Consider the following 11,315-nt stretch of genomic DNA (forward strand, 5'->3'; position numbering starts at 1 on the left):
CTAGAGATCTAAAAGTGATCAAAAGATTTCTAATATAAAAAGGTCCTACTTATAAGAAAACTAGTAGCCTAGGGTGTACAGAAATGAGTAAATGACATAAAATCCTCTTCCGGGCCCACTGGTGTGCTTGGGCTGAGCAATGAAGCAATTTCGTGTAGAGACTCTTCTTGGAGTTAAAACGCCAGCTTTGGTGCCAGTTGGGCGTTTAACTCCCATTTGGGTGCCAGTTCCAGCGTTTAACGCTGGGATTCTTGAGGACTTTGAACGCCGGTTTGGGCCATCAATCTTGGGAAAAGTATGGACTATATATATTGCGGGAAAGCCAGGATGTCTACTTTCCAACGCCGTTGAGAGCGCGCCAATTGGGCTTCTGTAGCTCCAGAAATCCGCTTCGAATGCAGGGAGGTCAGAATCCAACAGCATCTGCAGTCCTTTTTGGTCTCAGAATCAGATTTTTGCTCAGATCCCTCAATTTCAGCCAGAAAAATACCTGAAATCACAGAAAAATACACAAACTCATAGTAAAGTCCAGAAAAGTGAATTTTAATTAAAACTAATAAAAATATACTAAAACTACTAATATATCAAAAACATACTAAAAAACAATGCCAAAAAGTATACAAATTATCCGCGCATCACAACACCAAACTAAATTGTTGCTTGTCCTCAGCAACTGAAAATCAAATAAGATAAAAAGAAGAGAATATGCAATGAATTCCAAAAACATCTGTGAAGATCAGTATTAATCAGATGAGCGGGGCTTTTAACTTTTGCCTCCGAACAGTTTTGGCATCTCACTCTATCCTTTGAAATCCAGAATGGTTGGCTTCTTTAGGAACTTAGAATCCAGATAGTGTAATGATTCTTAGTAAAGTATGATGATTCTGAACATAGCTATTTATGAGTCTTGGCTGTGGCCCAAAGCACTCTGTCTTCCAGTATTACCACCGGATACATACGTGCCACAGACACATAATTGGGTGAACCTTTTCAGATTGTGACTCAGCTTTGCTAAAGTCCCCAATAGAGGTGTCCAGGGTTCTTAAGCACACTCTTATTGCCTTGGATCACAACTCTTATTCCTTTCTCTTTTTTTTTCGTTTTTTTTTTTTTCGGTTTTTTCTTTTTTTTTTTTTTTGAAATGCTTTTTCTTGCTTCAAGAATCATTTTATTGATTTTTCAGATCCTCAGTAACATGTCTCTTTTTCATCATTCTTTCAAGAGCCAACATTCAGAACCACAAATTCAAAAGACATATGCACTGTTTAAGCATACATTCAGAGAACAAAAATATTGCCACCAACAAATAATTAAACTATTATAAAATTCAAAATTCATGCAATTCTTTCTTTTATCATTAGGCACGTTTTTATTTGAAGAAAGGTGATGGATTCATAGGACATTCATAACTTTAAGGCATAGACACTAAGACACTAATGACATAAGACACAAACATGGATAAACATAAGCATTAAAATTCGAAAAACAAAGAACAATAAAAGGAAATCAAGAACGGGTCCACCTTAGTGATGGCGGCTCTTTCTTGCTCTGAAGATCCTATGGAGTGCTTGAGCTCCTCAATGTCTCTTCCTTGTCTTTGTTGCTCCTCCCTCATGATTCTTTGATCTTCTCTAATTTCATGAAGGATGATGGAGTGTTCTTGATGCTCCACCCTCAGTTGTCCCAGTTGGAACTTATTCTCCTAGGGAGGTGTTTAGTTGCTCCCAATAGTTTTGTGGAGGAAAATTCATCCCTGAGGAATCTATCCTCCCATGATCGAGGTGGAAGCTTTGCCTTCCCTTTCCTCTTTTTAGAGGTTTCTCCGGCTTGGATGCCATAAATGGTTATGAAAAAGCAACGCTTTTACCACACCAACTTAAAATGTTTGCTCGTCCTCGAGCAAAAGAAGAAAGAAGAGAGTAGAAGAAGAAGAAATGAGGAAGAGGGGAAGGTGGTGTGTTTCGGCCAAGAAGGGTAAGAAAGGGTGTTTAGGTTGTGTGAAAATGAAGAGTTGAAGAGGGGTATTTTTATAGGAGAGAGGGGAGTAAAGGTTCGGCCATTATGGGTGGGTTTGGGAGGGAAAGTGGTTGAATTTGAAGGGTGAGGTGGTGGGGTTTTATGAAGGAGGATGTGAGTGATGAAGAGAAAGATGGGATTGATAGGTGAGGGGTTTTTTTGGGGAAGAGGTGTTGAGGTGATTGGTGAATGGGGGAAGAGAGAGAGTGATGGTAGGGTCCTGTGGGGTCCACAGATCCTGTAGTGTCAAGGAAAAGTCATCCCTGCACCAAATGTTGCTCAAAAATCTCGTTTTGAGTCATTTCTGGCGTTAAACGCCGGGCTGGTGCCCATTCCTGGCGTTTAACGCCAGGTTCTTGCCCTTTACTGGCGTTTAACGCCAGTCTGGTGCCCCTTTCTGGCGTTTAAACGCCCAGAATGGTGCCAGGACGGGCGTTAAACGCCCAACAGCTAGCATTACTGGCGTTGAACGCCAGTTTCTTTCTCCTCCAGGTGTCTGTTTTTCTTCCTGTTTTTTCATTCTGTTTTTGCTTTTTTTCATTGTTTTTGGACTTCTTATGATCATCAACCTACAAAAAAGATAAAATAACAAAAGAAAATAATTAATTATAAAACAGTGGGTTGCCTCCCAACAAGCGCTTCTTTAATGTCATTAGCTTAAACGAGGGCTCTCATGGAGCCTCAGAAATGCTCAGAACCGTGTTGAAACCTCCCAACACCAAACTTAGAGTTTGAATGTGGGGTTTCAACACCAAACTTAGAGTTTGGTTGTAGCCTCCCAACACCAAACTTAGAGTTTGACGTGGGGCTCTGTTTGGCTCTGTTTTGAGAGGAGCTCTTCATGCTTCCTCTCCATGATGACAGAGGGATATCCTTGGGCCTTAAACACCAAGGATTTTTCATTCACTTGAATGATTAACTACTTCCTCTGTCAACATCAATCACAGCCTTTGCTGTGGCTAGGAAGGGTCTGCCAAGGATGATGGATTCATCCATGCACTTCCCAGTCTCTAGGACTATGAAATCAGTAGGAATGTACTGGTCTTCAACTTTAACCGAACATCCTCTAAAGCCATGGGCTGTTTTCTTGAGTTGTCTGCCATCTCTAATGAGATTCTTGCAGCTTGCACCTCTAAGATCCCTAATTCTCCATTACAGAGAGGGGCATGAGGTTCACACTTGACCCTAAGTCACACAAGGCCTTCTTGAAGGTCATGGTGCCTATGGTACAAGGTATAGAAAAACTTCCAGGATCCTGCTCTTTTGAGGCAATTTCTGCCTAGACAAGTCATCCAGTTCTTTGGTGAGCAAGGGAGGTTCATCCTCCCAAGTCTCATTCCAAATAACTTGTCATTTAGTTTCATGATTGCTCCAAGGTATTTAGCAACTTGCTCTTCAGTGACATACTCATCCTCTTCAGAGGAAGAATACTCATCAGAGCTCATGAATGGCAGAAGTAAGTCCAATGGAATCTCTATGGTCTCATTTGAGCCTCAGATTCCCATGTTCCTCATTGAGGAACTCAGAGGAGATTGGTACACGCCCACTGAGGTCTTCCTCAGTGGCGTCTCCTCCTCTCTTTCCTCTCCATATTCGGCCATGTCTATGGCTTTGCACTCTCCTTTTGGATTTTCTTCTGTATTACTTGGGAGAGTGTTAGGAGGGAGTTCAGTAACTTTCTTGCTCAGCTGACCCACTTGTCCTTCCAAATTCTGATGGAGGACCTTGTTTCATTTATGAAACTTTGAGTGGTCTTTATTAGATCAGAGACCATTGTTGCTAAGTCAGAAGTATTCTGCTTAGAACTCTGTCTGTTGCTGAGAAGATGATGGAAAAGGCTTGCCATTGCTAAAACCTGTTTCTTCCACCATTATTGTTATTGAAACCTTGTGAGGTCTCTCTTGATTCTTCCATGAGAGATTTGGGTGATTTCTCCATGAAGAATTGTAGGTATTCCATAGGGTTCTCCTAGGTAATTCACCTCTTCCATGGAAGGGTTCTCAGGATCATAAGCTTCTTCCTCAGATGAAGCATCCTTAGTACTGTTTGGTGCATTTTGCATTCCAGACAGACTTTGAGAAATCAAATGACTTGTTGAGTCAATATTTATTCTGAGCCAATATGGCATTCAGAGTATCAATCTCAAGAACTCCTTTCTTCTGACTAGTCCCATTGTTCACAGGATTCCTTTCAGAAGTGTACATGAATTGGTTATTTGCAACCATTTCAATCAATTCTTGAGCTTCTGCAGGCGTCTTCTTCAGATGAAGAGATCCTCCAGCAGAGCTATCCAAGGACATCTTGGATAGTTCAGAGAGACCATCATAGAAAATACCTATGATGCTCCATTCAGAAAGCATGTCTGAAGGACATCTTCTGATTAATTGTTTGTATCTTTCCCAAGCTTCATAGAGGGATTCTCCATCCTTCTGTCTGAAGGTTTGGACTTCCACTCTAAGCTTACTCCATTTGTGGTGGAAAGAACTTTGCCAAGAAGGCATTGACTAGCTTTTCCCAAGAGTCCAGGCTTTCTTTAGGTTGAGAATCCAACCATATTCTAGCTCTGTCTCTTACAGCAAAAGGGAATAGCATCAGTCTATAGACCTCAGGGTAACCCATTAGTCTTGACCGTGTCACAGATTTGCAAGAATTCAGCTAAAACTGATGAGGACCTTCCATTGGAAGTCCATGGAACTTGCAATTCTGTTGCATTAGAGAACTAATTGAGGCTTAAGCTCAAAGTTGTTTGCTCCAATGGCAGGGATAGAGATGCTTCTCCCATAGAAGTCGGGAGTAGGTGCAGTAAAGTCACCCAGCACCTTCCTTGCATTGTTGGCATTGTTGTTGTTTCGGCTGCCATGGGTTCTTCTTTGAAGAATTCGGTCAGGTCCTCTAAAGAGAGTTGTGCTTTGGCTTCTCTTAGCTTTCTCTTCAAGGTCCTTTCGGGTTCAGGATCAGCTTCAACAAGAATGCCTTTGTCTCTGCTCCTGCTCATATGAAAGAGAAGAGAAAAAGAAAATGTGGAATCCTCTATGTCACAGTATAGAGATTCCTTGAAATGTCAGAGGAAAAGAAAAATAGCAAGAAGAAGGAGAAGAAGAATTCGAACTTTAATTAGATAAGGTTCGAATTGTGCATTTAGAAGGAGTGGTACTCCATAAATAGAAGGATGTGAGAAGGAGGGAAGAGAATTTTCGAAAATTCAATTAAAAGATTTTGAAAACATTTTGAAAATTTGATTGATAATTTTCGAAAATTGAAAGTGGAAGAGAAATCAAGTGATTTTTGAAAAGGATTTTGAAATTAGAAACTAAAAAGATTTGATTGAAAACTAATTTGAAAAAGATATGATAAAAAAAATATGATTGAAAGGTTATTGTCTTAAAAAGATGTGATTGAGAAGATATGATTTGAAAACCATTTTAAAAGATATGTTTTGAAAATTATTTTAAAAGATTTGATTTGGAAAATTAGTGACTTGCCTAACAAGAAAAGATATGATTCAAACATAAAACCTTCCTTAACAGAAAAGGCAAAAAATGTTCAATCAAATCATTAATTGTTAGTAAGTATCTTTGAAAGGAAAGAAATTAATTTGAAAACATTTGAGTGAAAAGATATGATTTGAAAAAGATTTGGTTTGAAAAACTTTGAAAACTGAAAAAATTGATTTGAAAACAAAATCTTCCCCTAGCACCATCCTGGCGTTAAACGCCCAGAATGGTATACATTCTGGCGTTTAACGCCCAAAATGCTACCTCTTTGGGCGTTAACGCCCAACAGGTGCCCTGGCTGGCGTTTAAACGCCAGTCTGCCTTCTTCACTGGGCATTTTGAATGCTCAGCTTTTTCTGTATAATTCCTCTGCAGTGTGTTCTGAATCTTCAATCCCTTGTATCATTGACTTGAAAAGACACAAATTAAAAATATTTTTGGATTTTTTAATAATTAAAATGCAACAAGAATCAAATAACAATGCATGCAAGACACTAAACTTAGCAGTTTGTATACTACTGACACTAATGAACTGAAAATGCATATGAGACACACAAAATACTCAAGTCAATAGAATTCAAAGATCAGAGCAAGTGAATCATCAAGAACATCTTGAAGATCACTAAGACATATGAATGCATGCAATTGACACCAAACTTAGGATGAGACACTAGACTCAAACAAGAAATATTTTTGAATTTTATGATTTTTTTTAATTTTTTAATTTTTTTGTGTTTTTTCGAAAATTAAGTGGAAAAAGATATCAAAATTCTTAATGAGAATTCCAGGAATCAGTGCAATGCTAGTCTAAGACTCCGGTCCAGGAATTAGACATGGCTTCACAGCCAGCCAAGCTTCCAAAGAAAGCTTCGGTCCAAAACACTAGACATGACCAAAGGTCAGCCAAGCCTTAGCAAATCACTGCTCCAAAAGCAAGATTGATACGAAATCAACAAGCTCTTGTGGTGATAAGTTGAAACCTCGGTCCAATCAGATTAGACATGGCTTCTCAGCCAGCCAGATTTCAACAAATCATCATGAAACTCTAGAATTCATCTTCAAGAATTTCGAAAAAAAAAATACCTAATCTAAGCAACAAGATGAACCGTCAGTTGTCCAGCCTAAACAATCCCGGGCAATAACACCAAAAAATTGATGTTGTTGCCGGATCTTGGCACTGATGTTACCAAAGGCTTGCTCAAAACTAGAACAATCCCCGGCAACGGCGCCAAAAACTTGGTGCACGAAATTGTGAACTATACTTTTTCACAACTCTCATAATCCCTGGTAATGGCTCCCAAAAACTTGGTGCGCCCAATACCATGGCATTACACAACTTCGCACAACTAACCAGCAAGTGCACTGGGTCGTCCAAGTAATAAACCTTACGTGAGTAAGGGTCGATCCCACGGAGATTGTTAGTATTGAAGCAAGCTATGGTCATCTTGTAAATCTTAGTCAGGCAAACTCAGATATATATGGTGATGAACGAAAATAACATAAAAGATAAAGATAGTGATACTTATGTAATTCATTGGTAGGAACTTCAGATAAGCGCATGAAGATGCCTTCCCTTCCGTCTCTCTGCTTTCCTACTGTCTTCATCCAACCCTTCTTACTCCTTTCCATGGCAAGCTCGTATAAGGTCTCACTGTTGTCAGCAGCTACCTCCCATCCTCGCAGTGAAAGCTAATGCACACACTCTGTCACAGTGCTGCCAATCACCGGTTTGGTTCCCTCCCCTACCGGAATAGAATAACTCTTTTGCGTCTGTCACTAACGCCCAGTAGGTTACAGGTTTGAAGCACGTCACAGTCATTCAATCATTGAATCCTACTCAGAATACCACAGACAAGGTTAGACCTTCCGGATTCTCTTGAATGCTGCCATCAGTTCTTGCCTATACCACGAAGACTCTGATCTCACGGAATGGTTGGCTCGTTTGTCAGGCGAGCACTCGGTTGTCAGGCGATCAACCATGCATCGTGCAATCAGGAATCCAAGAGATATTCACTAAGCCTCAGATGCTTGTAGAACAAGAATGGTTGTCAGTCACCTTGTTCATGAGTGAGAAGGATGATGGGCGTCAATCATCACCTTCATCATGTTGAAGAACAAGTGATATCTTGGATAAAGAACAAGCGTAATTTGAATGAAAGAACAATAGTAATTGCATTAATACTCGAGGTACAGCAGAGCTCCACACCTTAATCTATGGTGTGTAGAAACTCCACCGTTGAAAATACATAAGAACAAGGTCTAGGCATGGCCGAATGGCCAGCCTCCCAATGATCTAAGAACTAAAATGTCCAAAGATGATCTAGAGATCTAAAAGTGATCAAAAGATTTCTATACAATAGTAAAAGGTCCTACTTATAAGAAACTAGTAGCCTAGGGTGTACAGAAATGAGTAAATGACATAAAAATCCTCTTCCGGGCCCACTTGGTGTGTGCTTGGGCTGAGCAATGAAGCAATTTCGTGTAGAGACTCTTCTTGGAGTTAAACGCCAGCTTTGGTGCCAGTTTGGGCGTTTAACTCCCATTTGGGTGCCAGTTCCAGCGTTTAACGCTGGGATTTCTTGAGGTGACTTTGAACGCCGGTTTGGGCCATCAAATCTTGGGCAAAGTATGGACTATTATATATTGCTGGAAAGCCCAGGATGTCTACTTTCCAACGCCGTTGAGAGCGCGCCAATTGGGCTTCTGTAGCTCCAGAAAATCCGCTTCGAATGCAGGGAGGTCAGAATCCAACAGCATCTGCAGTCCTTTTTGGTCTCAGAATCAGATTTTTGCTCAGATCCCTCAATTTCAGCCAGAAAATACGAAATCACAGAAAAACACACAAACTCATAGTAAAGTCCAGAAAAGTGAATTTTAATTAAAAACTAATAAAAATATACTAAAAACTAACTATATCATATCAAAAACATACTAAAAACAATGCCAAAAAGTATACAAATTATCCGCTCATCACTCCTCATGATCATGTACCTAATAAAACACAAAATAACAATAGAAATTAGATAAATAAAATTGGGTTGCCTCCCAACAAGCGCTTCTTTAATGTCAATAGCTTGACAGTGGCTCTCATGGAGCCACAAGGTGATCAGGTCAATGTTGTATAGTCCCAACACCAAACTTAGAGTTTGGATATGGGGTCTTAACACCAAACTTAGAGTTTGGTTGTGGCCTCCCAACACCAAACTTAGAGTTTGACTGTGGGGGCTCTTCTTGACTCTGAACTGAGAGAAGCTCTTCATGCTTACTCTCTTTTGTCACAGAGGGATGGCCATGTGCCTTAAACACAAGGTAGTCCCCATTCAATTGAAGGACTAATTCACCTCTGTTGACATCTATCACAGCTCCTGCTGTGGCTAGGAAAGGTCTTCCAAGGATGATGCAATCATCCTCTTCCTTCCTAGTGTCTAAGATTATGAAATCAGCAGGGATGTAAAGGCCTTCAACTTGACTAACATGTCCTCTACTATTCCATAAGCTTGTCACAATGACTTGTCTGCAAATTGTAATGCGAACAAGGCAGGTTGTACCTCAATGATCCCCAGCTTCTCCATTATAGAGAGTGGCATAAGATTTATCCCTGACCCCAGATCACACAGAGCTTTTGCAAAGGTCATGGTGCCTATGGTACAAGGTATCAAAAACTTGCTAGGATCTTATTTCTTTTGAGGTAAAATTTGCTGAATCCAGGTATCCAGTTCACTAATGAGCAAGGGAGGTTCACTTTCCCAAGTCTCATTACCAGACAACTTGGCATTCAGCTTCATGATAGCTCCTAAATATTGAGCAACTTGCTCTCCAGTCACATCTTCATCCTCTTCAGAGGAAGAATAGTCTTCAGAGCTCATGAATGGCAGAAGGAGATTTAATGGAATCTCTATGGTCTCTATATGAGCCTCAGATTCCTTTGGATCCTTAATAGAAAACTCCTTCTTACTTGAGGGACGTCCCAGGAGGTCTTCCTCACTAGGATTTTCGTCCTCCTCCTCCCTTGTGCATTCGGCCATATTGATTATATCAATGGCCTTGCACTCTCCTTTTGGATTCTCTTCTGTATTGCTTGGGAGAATACTGGGAGGAGTTTCAATGACTTTCTTACTCAGCTGGCCCACTTGTGCCTCCAGATTTTTGATGGAGGATCTTGTTTCACTCATGAAACTGAAAGTGGCCTTTGACAGATCAGAGACTAGATTGGCTAAATTAGAGGTATTTTGTTCAGAATTCTCTGTCTGTTGCTAAGAAGATGATGGAAAAGGCTTGCTATTGCTCAGCCTATTGCGTCCACCATTGTTAAAGCCTTGTTGAGGCTTTTGTTGATCCTCCCATGAGAAATTTGGATGATTTCTCCATGATGAGTTACAGGTGTTTCCATAAGGTTCACCCATGTAATTAACCTCTGCCATGGCAGGGTTCTCAGGATTATAAGCTTCTTCAGAAGCTGCCTCTTTAGTACTGTTGGATGCATGTTGCCATCCATTCAGATTTTGAGAGATCATGTTGACTTGTTGAGTCAACACTTTGTTCTGAGCCAATATGGCATTCAGAGCATCAATTTCAAGAACTCCTTTCTTCTGAGGTATCCCATTATTCACAGAATTCCTCTCAGAAGTGTACATGAATTGGTTGTTTGCAACCATATCAATGAGTTCTTGAGCCTCTTCAGGCGTTTTCTTTAGGTGAATAGATCCACCTGCAGAATGGTCCAATGACATTTTTGAAAATTCAGAGAGACCATAATAGAATATATCTAATATGGTCCATTCTGAAAACATGTCAGATGGACATCTTTTGGTCAGCTGCTTGTATCTTTCCCAAGCTTCATAGAGGGATTCACCATCTTTTTGTTTGAAGGTTTGAACATCCACTCTCAGCTTGCTCAGCTTTTGAGGAGGAAATAATTTATCCAAGAAGGCAGTGACCAGCTTATCCCAGGAGTCCAGGCTATCCTTGGGTTGTGAATCCAACCATATTCTAGCTCTGTCTCTTACAGCAAAAGGGAAAAGCATGAGTCTGTAGACTTCAGGATCAACTCCATTCGTCTTTACAGTCTCACATATCTGCAAGAACTCAGTTAAAAACTGATAAGGATCTTCAGATGGAAGTCCATAAAACTTGCAGTTTTGTTGCATTAAGGCAACTAGCTGAGGTTTCAGCTCAAAATTATTGGCTCCAATGGCAGGAATGGAGATGCTTCTTCCATCAAATTTGGACGTTGGCTTTGTGAAGTCACCAAGCATTCTCCTTGCATTATTATTATTTTCGGCTGCCATCTCCTTCTCTTGTTCGAAAATTTCTGAAAGGTTGTTTCTGGATTGTTTAGTTTCTCTTAGTTTTCTTTTCAGAGTCCTTTCAGGTTCAGGATCAATTTCAACAAGAGTGCATTTTTCCCTGTTCCTGCTCATATGAAAGAGAAGAAAACAAGAAAAGAAAGAGGAATCCTCTATGTCACAGTATAGAGATCCCTTTATGTTAGTAGAAAAAGAAAGGGGAGAAAAATGTAGAAGAGGGGATTCAGATATTTGGATGAAGAGAAGTGAAGAGAAGTGTTAGCAAATAATTAATTAAATAAAATAAGAAAAGGGAGGGAGAATTTTCGAAAATAATTTTGAAAAAGGGGTTAGTAATTTTCGAAAATGAAAGATAAGATAAGATTAAAATTAAAATTTAGAACAAAAAGAATTTTTGAAAAAGAGGTGAGATATTTTCGAAAATTAGAGAGGGAAAAGTAGTTAGGTGATTTTGAAAAAGATAAGAAACAAACAAAAAGTTAGTTAGTTGATTGAAAAA

At 39.9% G+C, this 11,315-nt stretch overlaps 1 non-coding gene across 1 annotated transcript; it reads left to right on the forward strand.

The window, feature by feature from the left end:
• The first annotated feature begins 4,370 nt into the window (after positions 1-4,370).
• On the forward strand, positions 4,371-4,478 carry LOC130947084 (small nucleolar RNA R71). The gene has a single exon (XR_009072496.1). It is a non-coding gene; the product is annotated as a small nucleolar RNA R71 (small nucleolar RNA).
• The last annotated feature ends 6,837 nt before the right edge of the window (positions 4,479-11,315 follow it).

The sequence above is a fragment of the Arachis stenosperma genome, chromosome 8, assembly GCF_014773155.1.
Source record: "Arachis stenosperma cultivar V10309 chromosome 8, arast.V10309.gnm1.PFL2, whole genome shotgun sequence".
In the NCBI taxonomy this organism is placed as follows: Eukaryota; Viridiplantae; Streptophyta; class Magnoliopsida; order Fabales; family Fabaceae; genus Arachis; species Arachis stenosperma.